Below are 18980 nucleotides of genomic sequence, written 5' to 3'. Positions count from 1 at the left end.
TAGTATAAAATAATACTGTAAAAACATTGATATGGTTTCTGAGCCATATGATGTTTAAAATGATTAAAATATATTTACATACACATATACATTTGACTAAACGTACTCAACTGGTGTTTCTAAATACGCCTACCCCGTGTACCTGACCTAAGTCTAATGCGTGGGCGGGAATAGAAAGTTACAGTTTAGTTTAAGTTTGTTTTTGCCAAGTGAATAACTAAAGAATTCTCTAGGAGGGGTTATTCAGTTCTGTACCTGGAATTTAGGATGAATGAGGAATGGTATCTCTTTCTCTGCTCTCGATATTCCAGGCTGCCTGCGAGGGCTGCCCAGAAGCGCCGGTGCTGGGTCTCTCGGCTTGAGATAGCAGCGCGTCTCTCAGCGCGTCAGGAAGGCGGGGCTGCTGCCTGCGGGGTCTGCTTCTGCTCTCGGCTTCGGCAAGTGTGGCTGCTCCGTCTTGTCACCACGCGTGTGTTTGCATAGGGCAAGGTCGGCAATATTTATACCTTAAAGGTGCCGGGATTGACGTAAGGATGGACATAGGTACGTCAATAAAGATGTCATACGACTTGCTCGTTAGCACATTCTTTACTAAAGTTCTCTGTGAAATCAAAACAATGGCCGCACGGATTATCCAGGTTGTCATAGGTTTGATTTGTTATGAGAACGTCGTATGCCTTATCAGGGGCTGGAGGAATATCGCTTGTCTAATTAGATCTCAAGCGTTATGACCTAATCAGATAACACGTTCCTGTGCCGTAGTGTGACTGCGTCAGATAACGGTATCTGCATCATGGGGGATTTCTTGCCTCATGGGCTGACTGTTAGTTAACTAGCTAGTAAGTTTAACCAGAATAGGGTCAGGAATAGGGGGATCGAATCAGAACCTATAGAAATACACGACACCCACTCCACGCTAACTATGGTCATATCTACTAATCTATGCATAGTATAACATAGTACAACATACTATAGAGTATAGTGTATACCTTACCACCCCAAAATACATAAATGCATTTCGAAATTTTCAAATATACTGAAAAATTGCAGTCATATATATTGTATGCACTTAAGCTATGAATTAAATGCAAAAGTGAACACGCATTGTTATGCATTATTGATTGTTGGTATATGAGAAATACACATGAAATGGCTCTTAATATGGCTATACAGAAAAAAAGTCGAAACCATTTCATCACATAAAATCTATTGCGAACATACCAGCGGGCAGCTAAAGTCTATAAAGTCTATAAAGTATCTAAAATAGAAATCTTAGTTCTCTAGGAATAGTCTCTTACTTTAAGCAGAAAATCAGTGTCCCGGGAAAAAATATATAGAAAAATATTTTAGGGGCTTGCTGAAAAAGGTTGCTGTCCGTGAACTGGATTGTAATTGTTCATGTGACTTTATTTTTAAAGTTGAAGGCCGAATTCAGGGAACGCCGTGTGCGAGTTTACTCAAAAGTCTCTATTTCTGTTCCGGAGAGAACATCATATCATTCAGGCTTTCGAAAAAACTGTCAACAGCTTCATGGGAAAGTTCCTCTAAGTCGGAAATAGGGGTAACCATGCATTCATGCGCATGATTGTCTCCATTGACATTCTGATTTGCATTGCTGACAGAAGGCCGTACCTGTTCGATGCTGCTTTCATCTTGAACTTCACTACTCTTCAATCGCAGTGGTGAAGATTCCAGGAATGCCGTCATCAGAATTGGCAGCCTTTGAGGGCAGCACAGTGCGTGAACCTTGGTAGGAACCAACAGTGTATCTGCATCCACCGGCGCATCCGATTGTAGCGTCAGACAGGTGTCTAACACGCATTCTTCTCCGCATAGCAGACACCTTAGTACAGGTAAAACACACCTTTGCCACATTGGTCGAAATGATAGAAACCAAGTCATGTTTAGGTCTCTAAGCCGGGATAGTCCCAGGATTTTTGATATCCGGTCCCGGTATCCAATGGCTAGGATCGTATCTTCCATTGTCGCGAGAGTTTGATCTGTGACATGGGTTGCCATAACGAAAAATAAGGACTAGGAATAGGATTCCTGCAATTAGTCCTAGGATCAGGGGAAGTCCGCCAAAAATCGAATGGACGAAGTCTGGAAAAATACCCAGTATGGCTTTGAATGGTGTTAATGCCATCGAAAATACTGTCTTAAATACCTTTGAGACCCCTGTGGTATCAGAAATATTTAAGATTTCGCTCAGGATTTCCGCGAAATGTACGGGGGAATTGGTTGATAATAATGTATGTATCTCTGCAGTCGTCCTTGCGACTTGTAGATCATACGTTTCTTTAGATGACGTGAGCCTTGTAGGCGTCTGAAGAAGCACTGTTTTCATTCTGCTTAAAGTGTCTATTCGAATAGAAGTAATTTTCAAACTGGGCCATGCCCTCGCCTCCCTGTCTGGAAAGGAGCTGGGGAACAAAGAACGTCCACAGCACTTGACCTTCGCCGTCGTAGTGACGAGATAAGGAGTCCCGGGCATAAGACTACAGCATCTGCGGTCTACAATAAGAATGTAACTCCCATTATAGAGTCTTTGAAAGAATGGTTCTATTTCAGTTGCAGGTGCGCCTTGCTGGTGACATGAAAGGTTGTATGAATTCCCTTCACAGGCTCCGTGCAAACTAATACCGTTACACAGAAGCGTGCCGCTTAGTGACATAGCACAATTGTTGCCACTAAGAAACACTTTCTGTCCTTTGTTACTGACACATGCATGTGAATAGGGCAGGTTCCATGTTGTTTTAAGGTACCCCTTTCCCAATTTCTCGTACATGCCAGCCTGTATATATTTTTGGCAGTATTGAAACCTGAAGGTTGAGATTGGAATATTTATGATTCCGTGGATTATCCATTCACTGACAGGTCGTTCTGACATTGTCAACGGTAATCTTTCTAGTTTTTCAATGCTCAAGATTGTATAATCAGCACCCTTCTGCGCCATACCGATTTGTCTATCAGTAAGGTTAAAGATTTGGAATAGTGACGTTGTGTTGATTAAACGCCAAGGCACATAGCCTGAACGCAGATTTTGTAACGTCCAGCCAAGCTGTACAATAGAACGCAATTGTGACTGACCATGTTGTAATAACAGTAAGTCTTGCGATAATATATCGATTGCTGAAGACACAATGCTGTCCAATGAAAAAATTCTGGAGGACAGAGTCATTAACCCATTGTCCACTACAGAAAGTGATTTTTCCAAATTAATACGGTCAATTTCCCGTATTCTTTCTGCTGTCTCAATTTGAGTAACCTTCCAGGCCTCATTGTATGCTGCATATACAGAGGCTGCTATGAAACGCTTTTGACGCTGTTTGCGTGGTCCCATTATGAAATCACGCAAGTCAGCACCATCAGTAAGTAAAGTTAGGTGTTGCTTAATTTCAGGCAGTGTGGAAGTTTGTAGCCATTGAAGGCATAATTTGCCCACACTGTAGGTTGTTATTATCCCTGGGTGATGTCTTTGGGGATATCTAGGGTCTGGCCTGTTCATTTTGAAACCCTGTGTTTTATTCAGGAATCTATCTTGACAGTTATTTGTATCTGTGGGCCAGATCAACCATTGTTTCCAATCAGGATGTGTTCTGTTTTGGTTAAGTATATGGTTTATGTCTATTTCTTCATCTGTTTCAGAGTTATTGCTAAACATTGTTGGCTTTGGAATAGACAGGTTATTTAAATCTTTGATTTTGGCTAAGCCAAGACAGGTGGTTTGTTGAACGGTGTCATTTAAAAATATCATTTGTTCTGGGATCATGCAGGCTCTAAACAAAGCTTCTATACCCTGTACTTGCCATTCTTTTGTGCCCCAAACACTTTTCAAATCAACATGTTTGTCCCAATAATCAAATCCAAAAGTATTCATTTTTTCAAAGAAAGAATCTGAATATATCAATTTTGTGTTGGTTATCATGGTTTTCATCCCTGTCTTGTTTGACAATTTGTAATAAAATGTTTCAGCATTAGTTATGTTAAAACCTGAAAAATATGAATATTTGCCATACACGGTTCTAGAGCTCCCTTTCGGAGGTGTAGCACAATGTTCCCATTGATTAAAATTTAAAACATTTCTAGGTTGTGCAGATTTATGCAAGAAATGGTTACCATAGTGGTTATAGCAATACATACTATCATAATTTGTAGAACCTTGCAAATAATCATGTTTTGTAAATTTAGCAGACATTACTAAGTCAGACATCATATTGTTTATACTTTCAAAGTCCCAATCATCAGCAAATGAGTTTGGTTTTGCAAAGTCACTCAAGGAGATCTTGATTTGGTGTGGATATTTCAGGATCTCGACCGGACCATAAATTTCATAGTCAGTGTTGTCCCAGGCTACCCCACCAGGTATTGGAATTGCTGTGAAGTTGGCTGAAGAAAGTTCTGAAGAAAGTTCTCTTTTCTCGACGTGTGAAGATGTGTGTGGTTTGAGGACCAAGTTGATGTTCTGACTTGCTGTGTCCATTTTAGCATATTTTCCCTCAATGAAGCGTCCCAAGGTAAATACCATGATGAGCCAAAGTATGAGGATAAATGCACCAAAACCCACCCAAAATTCAATCCATGGAGAAACCAGATATGTTTCTTTCAGTTGTTTCAAAAGTTCCTTAGCTTTGTCTTTAAAGGATTTTGATGATGGCTGTGTCTTTTGTTCGCTGAAGCCTTCAGAGGAATCATCGAAGTTGATGAAGTAACCGGATGCAGTTCTGTCAATTGTTCCAATTGGTTCAGGATTTTTGTTTCTTGCATTTTCACTTGGTACTTCTGTATAGATTGGTGTGTCTCTGCTAAATGTCTTTATTTGGGTTTTCAGAGGTCTAAGTTCTATTGCATTGTTGCATAGTCCTTGTTGTTCTTCTGTAGGCGTTTCGAATGTGATGAGCCTTTTTGATAGGACCTCTGTACTGGTAGCAAACCTTGGTGTTCTGCTACTTATTGGGAGTCCACTTGGCCTACTGTTTGTTATCGGCCACATGTTGTGGTTTTACCAGGTCGATGGATACAACTCGGTTCTCCTTTTTTCCAGCAAGTGGCGGTAGTACAACTGATCTTGTCCCGTTGACAGACAATACAGGAACTGCTTTTCTGTAAGAAGGCCCAAATTCCTTCTTTACCGCGATCTTCTCCCTGACTAGATCCCCGACTTTTGGAATCCAGACAGGTCTTGCTGGGACAGGTGGTGATTCTTCAGTGGTCGTTGGCTGTTCTTTCAACTGTATGTTGCTCAGGTCTTTTCTTGTTTTGTTTAAGTCCTGCAAAATAGCCAAACGGTCTTTGACATCAAAGCTTTTTTCTGTTACCACTGAAGTCTGACTATCAAGGTCAGAGATCAACATCCTAGTTCCGAATAATAATTCGTACGGACTGAATCCCTTCAGAGAATTTCTTGGCAAGTTATTTAGACTACGTTGGACACTTATTAGATGTTTGACCCACCCAGCTCCCGAACCTAATATCCTTTCTATTATAGATTGCTTTCTGTCTTGGTTTTTTCTTTACACCATCCCATACCCTCAGGAAGGAAGTGAGAAGATTCCCGCTGGGCTGTGCTCATTTGGCCATTCTTTCCCCCCCCAGGCTGGATTGCCTGAGAAAAAGAAAAAAAAAATGGTCGAACGTAGCATGCTCTTAGCGTATATGCCATTTAGACTCGCAAATCTTGTATAACAGTCCGGACGTCAGCCGAGTGCTGTGGATCTACATTATAAGTGGGAACTAGCCTGTATATGTTAATCGCAAGCCATTCTTTTTAGTGGTGATGTTATCTGCCTTGATACGACGAGGTATTAAACTGCTTCTCTCCCCACTGCGATCTCTGTTGCAGTTTGGGCAGTTTTTTACAAACATGGTGTAGTGCAGGCTCATGCCTGGCCACCAGTACCGTGATTGTAATTCTTCCAGAGAATCTTTTAATTTAAGGTGTCTGAGACCCTCGCCCATGTGTGCGTCTGCGATTAACAAGTTTCTCCTGTCCATGTTTGGAATCACTCTATCCCCCACTCCAGGGATTCGAGCAAAAGGAATGGAGTTTGCATCTATGATGTATGTGTAATTGAGTGGATAGTTGATCGGTAACGCCGAGCAGTCGCCTTTTGATGACGTTTTTACTGCCAGCAATGTTTCGCCGTCAATGTATTTTTATGTACGCTTTTTTCGATCTACGGGAGCCGGTTTACTGGCTGCCGCTGCGGCTGTTTCAGCCAATGAATTCCCTACAACGTGAACGCCATCACGCTGGTAACTCAGTGAGTGTGTCACGTGAGTCTTTGGTAGTTCTTTTTTCAAAAGAGCTACCTGTTCCCAGAGCAGTCTCTGCTTTATTGGTGCATCCGTGTCATCTTTGTAATCGTTCTGAATCCAGGTCTGCAAATCCTTGTTATATGCTTTGACGCAGAAATATGAATCTGACACTATAAGTGTCGGGAATTCGCGATCCGCATTATCTAGCGCCATTTTCAAAGCTAATATTTCAGTTTGTAGTTCTGAATTAGTTTCTACTGAGTGTGATTTTGTTAATAGAGGTCTTAGTTTACCTCCGTGCCATACTTCTTTTGTAATCTCACATGTGGGATTGTATGCATGTTCTCCCCAAACGGAGGGTTGAGCATGTCCGTCTGTATAGATTACACAGGCGTAATGTCGTAGAGGCAGAATGTCGATTGGCAGAGGATACGTTTTTTCATATTTTAGATTTTTTAATTCTTCTAGTTCTGGATCAAAGAAGTAATATACTTTGTCCGTTGTGATTGAATTTACCCATTGTAACCATTCTGGATCCAATGTTGTTGTTGGTAAATTACACGGTGTTGTTAATGCCTCAAAGGCTGATTCTGCTGTTCTGACTGTGATATGTCTACCGTCAGCTATGTCTTTTTCTCTAGCTATTGCGGTTTGAACTGCTTGAACAATTTTTCCTTTGTTGTTGAATCTCTGTTCAGCTTTTGTGTACAAATGTGATTTGAATGCAATTGGTACCTTATCTCCCTCATTAGAGGTTAGGTATGTGAATCCGCATCTCCCTGGGATGACTCGGATCACAAGGTTGCGTGTATTATCACGGGTTTCTAATTTTGTTTTAATTAGCATGTCTGTTTGTAAGGATCTCAAAATTTCTGTGTGTGCTTGAGTCCAACTGGATCTTTTAAAGTCTGGTTTAATTAGATCATAAAGGGGTTTGACCCTTTCTGCGTAATTTGCAATATATGTTCTTCCGAAATTTAGGAAGCCTAGAATTGACTGTAGGTTTTTTAGTGTTTTAGGAGCTTGGATTACGGCACATTTCTCTAGGAAATTGTCTGCCAGGCTTTTGCCTTCACTTGATAACTCATATCCTAAGAATAGGACCGTCAGATGGGCAATTCTGGACTTTTTGAAGTTGAATTTGTAACCCTCTGCAGCGAAACCAAGTATTATGGTGTTCACTCTTTTCAAGTGAGTTTCCAAGTCATCATCTGTTAAGTAAATGTCATCGACATAAGATAATGCTTCATCATCATATAGTTGTAGTAATTCTGTTACTCTCGCTGAGAATACCCCCGGGCTGTTCTTGTACCCCTGGGCTAACCGACAGAATTGTTTTTGAGTGCCATTTACTGAAAATGCAGTTAAATATCTGCTCTCTGGTGCTATGTTTTGACAAAAGAATCCGTTGGAGATGTCCAAGGTTGTTTTGTATTTTTTGCGCACTATGTTATTCATTAGTGCAGCACTGTGTGAGTTTTGCACTGCAAAAGTTTTGCAACATGTGTTAAGGTGTCAGTACTAGACGGTACGAATTGTCTGGTTTGGAGACCGGAAATAAAGGATTGTTCATTTGTGAGGTGCAAGTTTCAATCACCCCTTGGTATTCTAGCTGATCTAGTATTTCATTTACTTGTTTTTTAGCTTCTTGCTTAATTGGGTACTGCCTTTGTGCAGTAGGTTGTGATTTTAACTGGATTTTGTGAGGAGGAGAATCCTCATCCCATCCTACATGATTTTTATATAAAGCAGGTGCTAAGGCCACTGCCCACTTTCTAGCAAGTGTATATTTTTTGGATCTATGATGTTACAACGCGTTATTTTACAACGCGTTCCGTTACAACGCAGATTTTACAACGCGGGATCCATTACAACGGATGTCATTACAATGCATGGCATTACATCGCAGGTGCTATTACAACGCATGGCATTACATCGTAAATATAGGTAAGTTGACTTTTTTTTTAAAATGTTATTTAGTTTATTGTAATTAAATTTTTTTAAATAATTTAATTAAAAGACATTTAAAAATTGTCATTAATTTAATTTAATAAAATAATATCTATTTAATAAATGTAAATATAATAAAAATTGTAATTAATTTAATTTAATTAAAAAATATAATTAATGTAAAATAATTAATTTAATTTATTAAATATATTTCATTTAATTTAAAAATGGTAAATATAATTTAATTATCCCTAAAGCCAAACCCTGCCCTAAAACCTAAAAACACCCCTGTACCCCAAAACCCAAACCTTGTCCTAAAACCTAAAAACACCCCTGTACCCCAAAACCCAAACCCTGCCCTGAAACCTAAAAACACCCCTGTACCCCAAAACCCAAACCCTGCCCTGAAACCTAAAAACACCCCTGTACCCCAAAACCCAAACCCTGCCCTGAAACCTAAAAACACCCCTGTATCCCAAAACCCAAACCCTACCCTGAAACCTAAAAACACCCCTGTACCCCAAAACCCAAACCCTGCCCTGAAACCTAAAAACACCCCTTTTCCCCAAAACCCAAACCCTGCCCTGAAACCTAAAAACACCCCTGTATCCCAAAACCCAAACCCTACCCTGAAACCTAAAAACACCCCTGTACCCCAAAACCCAAACCCTGCCCTGAAACCTAAAAACACCCCTGTACCCCAAAACCCAAACCCTGCCCTGAAACCTAAAAACACCCCTGTACCCCAAAACCCAAACCCTGCCCTGAAACCTAAAAACACCCCTGTACCCCAAAACCCAAACCCTGCCCTGAAACCTAAAAACACCCCTGTACCCCAAAACACAAACCCTGCCCTGAAACCTAAAAACACCCCTGTACCCCAAAACCCAAACCCTGCCCTGAAACCTAAAAACACCCCTGTATCCCAAAACCCAAACCCTACCCTGAAACCTAAAAACACCCCTGTACCCCAAAACCCAAACCCTACCCTGAAAACTAAAAACACCCCTGTACCCCAAAACCCAAACCCTGCCCTGAAACCTAAAAACACCCCTGTACCCCAAAACCCAAACCCTACCTTGAAACCTAAAAACACCCTGTACCCCCAAACACCTATACATATACTCCTATACTCATATTTATTTAAAAAATTACTTAAAATAATAAATATTAATTTATAATACTTAAAATAATAAATATTAATTTATAATATTTAAAAACATAAATAAATATTTTTATTTATTTTTATTTATAATTAATATTAATTAAATCATTTATATAATATTAAATAAAATTAAAATAAATTATATACTTACCAATACTTACGATGTAATGGTATGCGTTGTAATAGTATCTGCGATGTAATGCCATGCGTTGTAATGCCATGCGTTGTAATGGATCCTGCGTTGTAATAGCTGCGTTGTAACAGCATTACGACGTAAAAGTTGCGTTGTAAGTGATACACACCATATTTTTTATGAATCGGTATTTGATTCGAGAAGGCAGGCATAATTACTTCTTTGCCATGAGGGCACTCCCTGACAAACTCTGGTGGCCAGTCTTTTTCAGCTAGAAGGATGTCATAGCCTTTGGATAGGTTATCCCAAAATAGTCCCCTTATTTTCCTAGTCTTATCTCCCTCTATACGTAATGTTATCTCGTATATTTTGTGGGGCTTGCTAACTCTGGTATCTGCAGTTTCCACTTGAAGGTATTCATTCGTGTCCACTGTCTCCAGATGATCCATAAGGACTTTGCGAGCTATGCTCACCTCTGCTGCGCTGTCTAGCATTGTCTGAGCCCATTCTCCGTTTTTCAGTTGTGTCCTCAGTATTCTCGGCATTGTTAACTACCTTGATACTGGCTACCTTCTTTTTTGGAAATTGTGATTTCTTTTTCAGTTGAGCAGGTTCCTTGTCTTTGGACTTGGCGTGCTCTTCTGATCGTCCTCTTCTTTCCGATTTCTGCGAGGAATTCTGAAAAGATTGAGACGGACGTGTATCAATGTCTTGATATCTATCAGGTTTTTTAATATTATCCCTATTTCTAAGGTTATATCTATTCCCAGAGGGTTCACTCTGAGGTGACCTTTGTCTCGGGTTTGGAGATTTCTCTCTTCGCCTAGGAGACCTTCCTCTGGACTGGAATTTCTTTTCTTTAGGATTGGATTGTTTATTTCCATCCCAGTTCTTTTTTGGTGAATTATTATTAAAAAATATTTTTTCTGGACTTGTAGTCAGTTGCGGTTTTACTGGTATTCCACCTAGACTATCTCTGCCTAGTTCTTCATAGGATTTTTCTATGATTCTGGCAATTTCAGCTGGTTGGTCTGCTATATCTGTCTCTTTTAACCTCTGGCGGATCGCCACGTTTGCTGCTTCACCCTTTATGTTGGCTAGTAATATAGCCGAGACCTGCTTGAAGTCTTTCAGTAATTTCATACCAAGAGTTAAAGCAGGTTCTGGACCGTATTCATCTTGAATTTGTTTTAGCACATCTGGTATTACCGAAATGGATGGAACACCGTGCGTTTTTGTGTAGATTGAAGCAAAGACCGTACCCCAAGTGTCACAGTCCTCAATGTGTGGTGCGATTCCCATTGGGAGACATATAGTCAGAATCCTGTGCTTTTCTAATGGGGTGGTGTCAGGAAACACCGCCTCTATTTGGGTGATTTTCTGTGCCAACCAGAATGGTATCTGTTCCCGTTTAGCTGGAACTTTACCTAGGCAGGATTGGATGTTCTGTGGTGTGATTTTATTTGTGTTCCCCTGGTGAGGGGTCAGCTGTGGAAGTTTAATCGCTGGCTGAATTGTTGAAGTCCGCATTACATACTGAACTAATTGTCTGTGAATTTTTAGTAGTTGTTTTAGCTGTATTAACAGCTCTGCTGCAGGCATTCTTTCGATGTCTGGATGTGGTGTGTATCCGGCTAGGACCGGCCACGTTGCTCCTGGTCTTCCTAAAGGACCGAGCCTTGTAATGTGATTATTATGTTTTAGGGCGCCATCAAATAAGAGCAAATGCTCTTGGAATTTGAGTGGTACTTCCACCTCCTCAAAAGGAGTGTAAATGTCAGGAGGTTCCTCTACTTTGTAATAGTGGAAGTACTTTGTTACAGCATTTGCTGCTGGAAAATGTATCCATGTATAGTATACCTCTGTCTGCCGATATTCGTGTGCCTCGATTACGAATATGACTGTGCCACCTCTAGGTGTCAGTCCATTTTCTATAAGTTTTAAAGTTATAGCTCTTCTTTTGGCGACCTGGATGAGTATTATATCCGGGTCTGCTGCTTGCATGGTAGCATCAGCATCTGCGAGTTCAGTTGCTAATCTAACTGTCTCTCTTTCTTCATCACTCTCTGCCATTTTACCGACAGGAAGCTTATGTCTTTTGTTTGCAGATCAGGTTTCTTTATGGAACAAAGATTAGGTGCACAATATTTTGGAACTGTTTTATCCTTCAACGTTGACTAGACCAAGAACCATACATAGGAGTTCCCTCCTGCGAGGTTTTGGAGGATATAATAACCTTTCACCCACTCCAGACGTCTTTGGAGTATTTGGGAAAAGGGGTCTGAGTGAGAAAGCACGACTGAGTTACTCTAAATGTCTTACGTTAGTTTTATCGCCCTTTCCAAACGCGTTGGGCGCCATGTAGTGTAGCTCCTATTTTCCCAATAGGCTCTGCGCATTGGAATAGTACCTACAGCAGTAAAGGCCTAGGCCAGACGTTAACTAGGTCTACTACTGTCGATACTAGACTTAATTTTTGGGTTTGCCAGCTAAGCTCAGAGTTCGCTAGAAACTTTCTCGAATGTTCAAGGAAGGATGAACTCCCCTGATTAGACAAGAAGGGATTTAGTTTCTGACAACCATAGAACATGACAACTTTGCTCTCCCCTAATCAAGAGTCAATCTCGAGAGTCGTGTGAGCACAAGGCAATTATTTTACTCAGTCAGTACGTGCATTCTTAGTCTCATCAGAATGTAGAGAAAAGGAAGAGACGGGCGTGTTCAATAAAAGATGTTATTTATTGATCAGTCTCTTTTCTCGTACAAGAGAAATGGATCGATATTATTGCAATACTTATAGTTAAGTAAAGTGCATACATTAGAAGCAATAGTATAAAATAATACTGTAAAAACATTGATATGGTTTCTGAGCCATATGATGTTTAAAATGATTAAAATATATTTACATACACATATACATTTGACTAAACGTACTCAACTGGTGTTTCTAAATACGCCTACCCCGTGTACCTGACCTAAGTCTAATGCGTGGGCGGGAATAGAAAGTTACAGTTTAGTTTAAGTTTGTTTTTGCCAAGTGAATAACTAAAGAATTCTCTAGGAGGGGTTATTCAGTTCTGTACCTGGAATTTAGGATGAATGAGGAATGGTATCTCTTTCTCTGCTCTCGATATTCCAGGCTGCCTGCGAGGGCTGCCCAGAAGCGCCGGTGCTGGGTCTCTCGGCTTGAGATAGCAGCGCGTCTCTCAGCGCGTCAGGAAGGCGGGGCTGCTGCCTGCGGGGTCTGCTTCTGCTCTCGGCTTCGGCAAGTGTGGCTGCTCCGTCTTGTCACCACGCGTGTGTTTGCATAGGGCAAGGTCGGCAATATTTATACCTTAAAGGTGCCGGGATTGACGTAAGGATGGACATAGGTACGTCAATAAAGATGTCATACGACTTGCTCGTTAGCACATTCTTTACTAAAGTTCTCTGTGAAATCAAAACAATGGCCGCACGGATTATCCAGGTTGTCATAGGTTTGATTTGTTATGAGAACGTCGTATGCCTTATCAGGGGCTGGAGGAATATCGCTTGTCTAATTAGATCTCAAGCGTTATGACCTAATCAGATAACACGTTCCTGTGCCGTAGTGTGACTGCGTCAGATAACGGTATCTGCATCATGGGGGATTTCTTGCCTCATGGGCTGACTGTTAGTTAACTAGCTAGTAAGTTTAACCAGAATAGGGTCAGGAAAAGGGGGATCGAATCAGAACCTATAGAAATACACGACAAAATGACATCACTGACGACATTATCCACAGAACCATTCACACACCCACTCACAACCAATACCAATACTCACTTACCCACAGTGGTGCATAAAGGGGACGTGGCCTCTGAAGTCTTCTCAGCAATCAAGCTGTGTGGGACGTACTGGAGGTAACATGAGGGCTTGTTGGCCCCCAAGGACAGAGTGAGCCCTTGGAGCTGCCTGCAAAGGTCTTCCTGCTTGTATATGGCAAAAGTCAATAGCTGCAGAGATCCATCTTGCTATTGTTTGTTTAGACACTGCATGACCGTGACAATTTTTTCCATAGGCGACAAACAACTGGTCAGATTTGCTTATTGTAGATGTTCTTTGTAAATAGAACTTTAAACACCTCTTGATGTCTAGTGTATGCAACGCCCTTTCTGCAGGAGATTGTGGGTTAGGAAAATATGTCCTTAAGATGACTGGCTCGTTCAGGTGAAAGTCCGAAGTCACCTTAGGTATGAATTTTGGGTTAGTGCGGAGCACTACTGAATCGGACGTGAATTGTAAGAAAGGTGGATGGACTGTGAAAGCCTGGACATCACTGACCCTTCTAGATGAAGTCAACAAAAGTGATACTTTCCATGTAAGAAATGTTAAATCCACTCTGTGGATTGGTTCAAAAGGGTGGCGCATGAGTTGCGCTAACACTACATTGAGATGCCACGATGGCGGTGGACGACGCACCGGAGGAAACATTCTGAGAAGTCCTTTAAAAAATTGCTGTATAATTCATGAAGAGTAAAGTGAAGTGGACCCATCCTGATGATATCGTGAAATGACAGCTAGGAAAACGTTCACAGTTGCGTGACATAATCCCGATTTTGCCAGATGTAAGAAAAAAGGCAATATCTGATCTGGTCTTGCCTGAAAAGGATGAATCCCAGCCGATTGACACAGATGCAGAACCTTTTCCATTTAAGCCTGTATGTCTTTATCGTAGCAGGTGCCCTTGCTTTGGCTAGTACCTCCTTGCAATCTGCAGGGATATTCAGATGAGCAAATTCAAGGTACTCAGGCGCCAAGCCGCTAATTTCAGAGATGTCGGGTCCAGATGGTAAATCTGACCATCCCGAATTGAGAGGAGATCCGGTATTGGGCGAAATTGGATTGGTTCGCACTTCGATAGGAGAAGGAGCTTGGTGAACCAGTATTGGCGAGGCCATCTGGGGGCAATAAGAATCAGGCGACACGGTTCTCTCTTCATCTTCCGGAGCACTATGGGAACCAACGGTATCGGAGGAAAGGCGTAGGCATATATTTGAGAGCAGCTGATCGAAAACGCATTCCCCTGAGAGTCTTTGTGGGGATGCCAGCTTGCAAAGAACAGGCATTTGCTGTTCTTCTTGGTCGCAAAGAGGTCTAGATCTGGATGACCCCACTGTTGAAAAATCCGATCCACCGTAGGTTGATGAAGTTCCCATTCGTGAGTGGACACCGTTGTCCTGCTGAGAGTGTCTGCAAGAACGTTCGCCTTTCCCGGTACATGGACCGCCAGAAGATTGATTCTGTGTCGTATTGCCCATGCCCATATATCTTGGGCTTCCTGAGACAGAAGAGCCGATCTTGGTGCTCCCTGTTTGTTCAAATAGTGCATGCTTGTAGTATTGTCTGTGCGAACCAATACCGTGGCCCCTTAAATGATTGCGCGAAAGGACTTGAGGGCTAGGAAGATGGCTCTTAGCTCCAACAGATTGATGTTCCAGACCTTCTGTTGAGGACTCCATCTCCCGCTGACTGTCAGCCCTTGAAGATGTGCTCCCCAACCTTTGAGAGATGCGTCCGTGGTGATTGTGAAGTTTGGCGGGTCTTGGAGAAACGCACAACCCTGTTGTAAATTATTTCTTTGAATTCACCAGCAAAGAGCACCTCGGATGTGAGGGGTGATCTGGATGACGTCCTCGAATGATCCGCAGACCTGCAGCCATTGCAGGTTGAGTTCTTCTTGAAGAGGTCTCATCCTGAGACGGCAATTCGGTATCAAAGGAATGCAAGAAGAAACCATCCCCAGAAAAGACTTGAACTGTCGGACTGAAACTGACTTTCTTGAGAGTAAAATCCGAGCCATGCTCTGTATTCTTTCTTGCCTTTCGTCCTACACGAAAGCTTGTACTAGATGTGTGTCCAAGGTTGCTCCCAAGAAAGCTTGTCTTTGGGATGGTTCTAGCTGTGACTTGCTGACATTGATGGAGAGACCCAGTGACTGGAATAGAGACAGACACCGATAGATATGGTTTTCTGCGTAAGAACTCACCTTGATTGAGGCAGTCGTCTAAGTAGGGAAATATTTGTATTCCCTCCAGCCGGAGGTATGCTGCTACCGGAGCCAAGACCTTTGTAAGCACCCTGGGTGCCGAACGCAGCCCAAAGGGGAGGACCTTGAACTAAAACTCCCTGACAGCCACTCTGAATCGCAGGAACTTCCTGTGACGAGGTAAAATGGGGATGTGGAAATACGCGTCTTGGAGGTCCAAGGTGGCCATGTATTCTCCCGCCGAGAGAAGATGCAGTATTTCCTGGAGTGTTAGCATCCGGAACGTTAGCTTTTTCAAATACTTGTTTAGGCCCTGGAGATCTAGAATTGGACACCACTCCCCAGACTTTTTCTTTATTAGGAAGAATCTGGAGTAGAGTCCTGCTCCTCTCTGAATCTAAGGAACCTTTTCGATTGCTCCTTTTTTAGCATCAAATTGATCTGGGAAAACAGCTCTTTGAGATGAGCTGGAGGTGGGCCCCTTGGGGGAACATTTGGAGGGAACTTTTTGAATTCGAGGGCATGGCCTTTGGCCACAATGCCCAAGACCCACCTGTCTGACGTTATTGAGGACCATTTCAAGTAGAATTTTGAGATCTTTCCTCCAATTTTTATGGGAGACTGTGGCAGTAGTGGTGGCAGATGATGATACTCATTGTCTCTTATCCTGTCCGCGGTAGGCAGGCTTTCTCTTGTTTTGGGAATAATTAGTGTTGCGCTGGCCGTAGGACTGGTAACGTTGGATTTGGTAACGTTGATTCCCTTGCCTGTACATTATAACCTCCTCTAGTAGAGGACGATCCACGTCCTCTCGCACCTCGAAAGGGCGGCTTCCGAAATTGTAAGGTGCCAGGGGATCTGGCTGTTTCTGTGTCCTTTTTGATTGTCTGCAAAGCTTCCTCTACTTGCGGACCAAACAAAAACTCCCCGTCGAAAGGCATGTCTAACACCTTAGCTTGAACCTCTTGACGGAACGAAGTCGCTCTTAGCCAGCCTTGCCTACGCAAGACAGCAGCTCCTGCTATCTTCCTGAATCCAGTTGAAGCCACATTAACTGCAGAATCAATTATCTCACCCGAGATCTTCTCCCCTTCCTGTAATATTTTCAGAGCTTCTGATCTGGAGGGCTCTGGAAGCATGTTGACATATGGCGAGATGTCAGACCACATTTGCCGGTCATATCTGCCCAGAATGGCTAATGAGTTGGCAGCCCGGACTGTGGTTGCTGCCATTGTAGACACCGGCTTCCCAGTAGCATCTAGACGCCTGCCGTCTCTATCCGGTGGGGCTGCGATTGGAGAGGAAGGATTTCTAGATCGCTTCTGTGCAGCCTGCATGATCACCGAATCCAATTTCGGATGTCCTATAAGGCATGCTGGGGAGTTTTCAGGAGCCTTATATTTTTTATCCATCCTCTGCAGTACTGGAGGGATAGATGCAGGAGTAGACATAACCTTAACTCCCTCTTTACAGATGAAATCAATAATAGGTATAGATTTAACCTGCTTCCTTGGCTGGTCTTTGAAATCATAGAGGAAGCATTCCTGCTGTGTAATGTCCATGTCAATATGGAAACGTTTTGTAGCTCTTTCCATTAGAAGATGGAACCCTCCCACATCCACAGGAGGTGAATCAGCGGCTACCGGAGGTGAAGGAAAAGGTGTTTGGACTTGATAATCGTCCTACTCCGACATCATGGATCTGTCATCGACTTCCCCTTCTTCTTTTTCTTCTTCGTCAGAAGAATGTTGTTCTTCCTGCTGATGGGATGCTACAGGTGGAGGAGACCTTGGAGGTCTGAAATCAGATATAGGCGTTTGCACCACAGGTGTAGGAGGCACAGAGTCTGCTGACTCAGACGATGGAAAACGTCTATATTAGTCATTCAGCATGTGCTGTAGATTTGTTAGCAATGCTACTGGCATCTGAGCTGAGGGAACATAAGTAACAGGCGATGCCACATGCTCAGGTGAATGTTGGTCATCTTGATCGTCCTTCTGGTATTTGATGTTTAATTCTGAAGGACTTGTAGCCGTCCAAAACCTTTCATCCATGTCAGAATCCTCCTCACTATCTTCAGAGTCCAGCAACTTGTCAGGGACCTGTAGAGGTACAGATTGAAGTGACAGTCGTAGAGGAGATAAAGGTTCTAGGCCAGAACCGTGTCTCTGAAGCAAGGATTGCTTTGGTGTCGACATAAAAGCCGTAGAGGGTGACCAAACCTGCATGGTGGTACATGTAGACAGTTGCTGCGTCGACGGAGGCCCCACCGACGGGCTTGTCGACAGGGGCTTGGATCCAGACGATGAAAAGGACGTCATCGACGATTGAGTTGTCTTCGTCGACGACGATGTCTTCATCGACGCCGGTGTCTTCGTCGACGACGGGTGCTGGAGACGTCGACGAGCTCGTCGACGATGGGATGTTCGTCGACGGCGATGGAGCAACCGTCGACGGTGACGTCGACGAAGCTATCGTCGACAGAATCTTCTTCAGCTTGGCCGTCGACGGGGTGCTGACAATGGCAGTCGTAGATTCTTTCGTCGACGAGATAGGTCTGACAGCGACATAAACCATCATCAACAGTGAAGACGCCGTCGACATTAACATCTCAGGCTTAGGAGAAGTGAAAGTTACCGTAGACATAGATGTTGCGTCAACGGGAATCTTCGTCGACGACGGCATCGTCGACGACAGGGTCTTTTTCTGAGGTAAAGTCTTCTCAGAAGTTGATTTTTGAGGTACATTTTTGGTTGTTCTTCTCGGGGATGACATCAGTTTTGACTTAGTAGGGGGGTAGCCTTAGAAGTGGAAGGCCTGTCAGACCCCTTATCAGATTGTTGTTTCCTTACAATCTTGGCCCCAGGAGAAGATAACACCTCATCAGCAGCTCTCTTCCTGGAAGCTGCAGTAGACCCAGAGGCAATACTACCTACCTCAGAAACAGGATTATCTTGATCCTTGAGCTTTTGTAGCCAGAAAAGCAAGCAGCCCTCTCTGTCCCTGAGGGTCTTCTGAGGGAAGGTCCTACAAATCTTGCAGTCCTTCACCTGATGGTCAGGGTACAGGCAGTAAATGCACTTCTTGTGGGGATCTTCTTTGAAAAGCCGGAGCTTACCACAAGAGTCACAAGGCCTGAATAAAGACTTCTTAGATGAAGACATCTTCAAATCCAGATACTTGAAGGAAAATAGAGAAGTACTGAGCAGAGCTCAGGGAGACTCCCTTCACACGACGTGCGGTAGAAAATCTGAGAGCCTGAGCCTCTGAGGAGGACTTTCTGGTGGGGGCTGTCGCCTGATTGGCTGCAGTTTGGGCTATACAAAATGACTAGGATAGTCATGAGTGTGGAAGTTTTTTCTATGGTAGCTTGGGCTACTTTACCTCCTGGTTGGTTATTACCAAGTTTTCTAAGGATATTATTGCTTTTTTATGTACCGTGGGACTCCCACTCCGACGACGGGATG

At 42.9% G+C, this 18980-nt stretch overlaps 1 protein-coding gene across 6 annotated transcripts in view; it reads right to left on the bottom strand.

The window, feature by feature from the left end:
• The window catches only part of NLRC3 (NLR family CARD domain containing 3), a 1163446-nt gene that overhangs the window by 148952 nt on the left and 995514 nt on the right, over positions 1 to 18980 (bottom strand). The window lies entirely within an intron of this gene.

Source organism: Lissotriton helveticus, chromosome 10 (genome assembly GCF_964261635.1).
Source record: "Lissotriton helveticus chromosome 10, aLisHel1.1, whole genome shotgun sequence".
Taxonomy (NCBI): Eukaryota; Metazoa; Chordata; class Amphibia; order Caudata; family Salamandridae; genus Lissotriton; species Lissotriton helveticus.
Note: the sequence above shows the minus strand (reverse complement) of the source record. Positions and strands in the feature narration are given on the sequence as shown.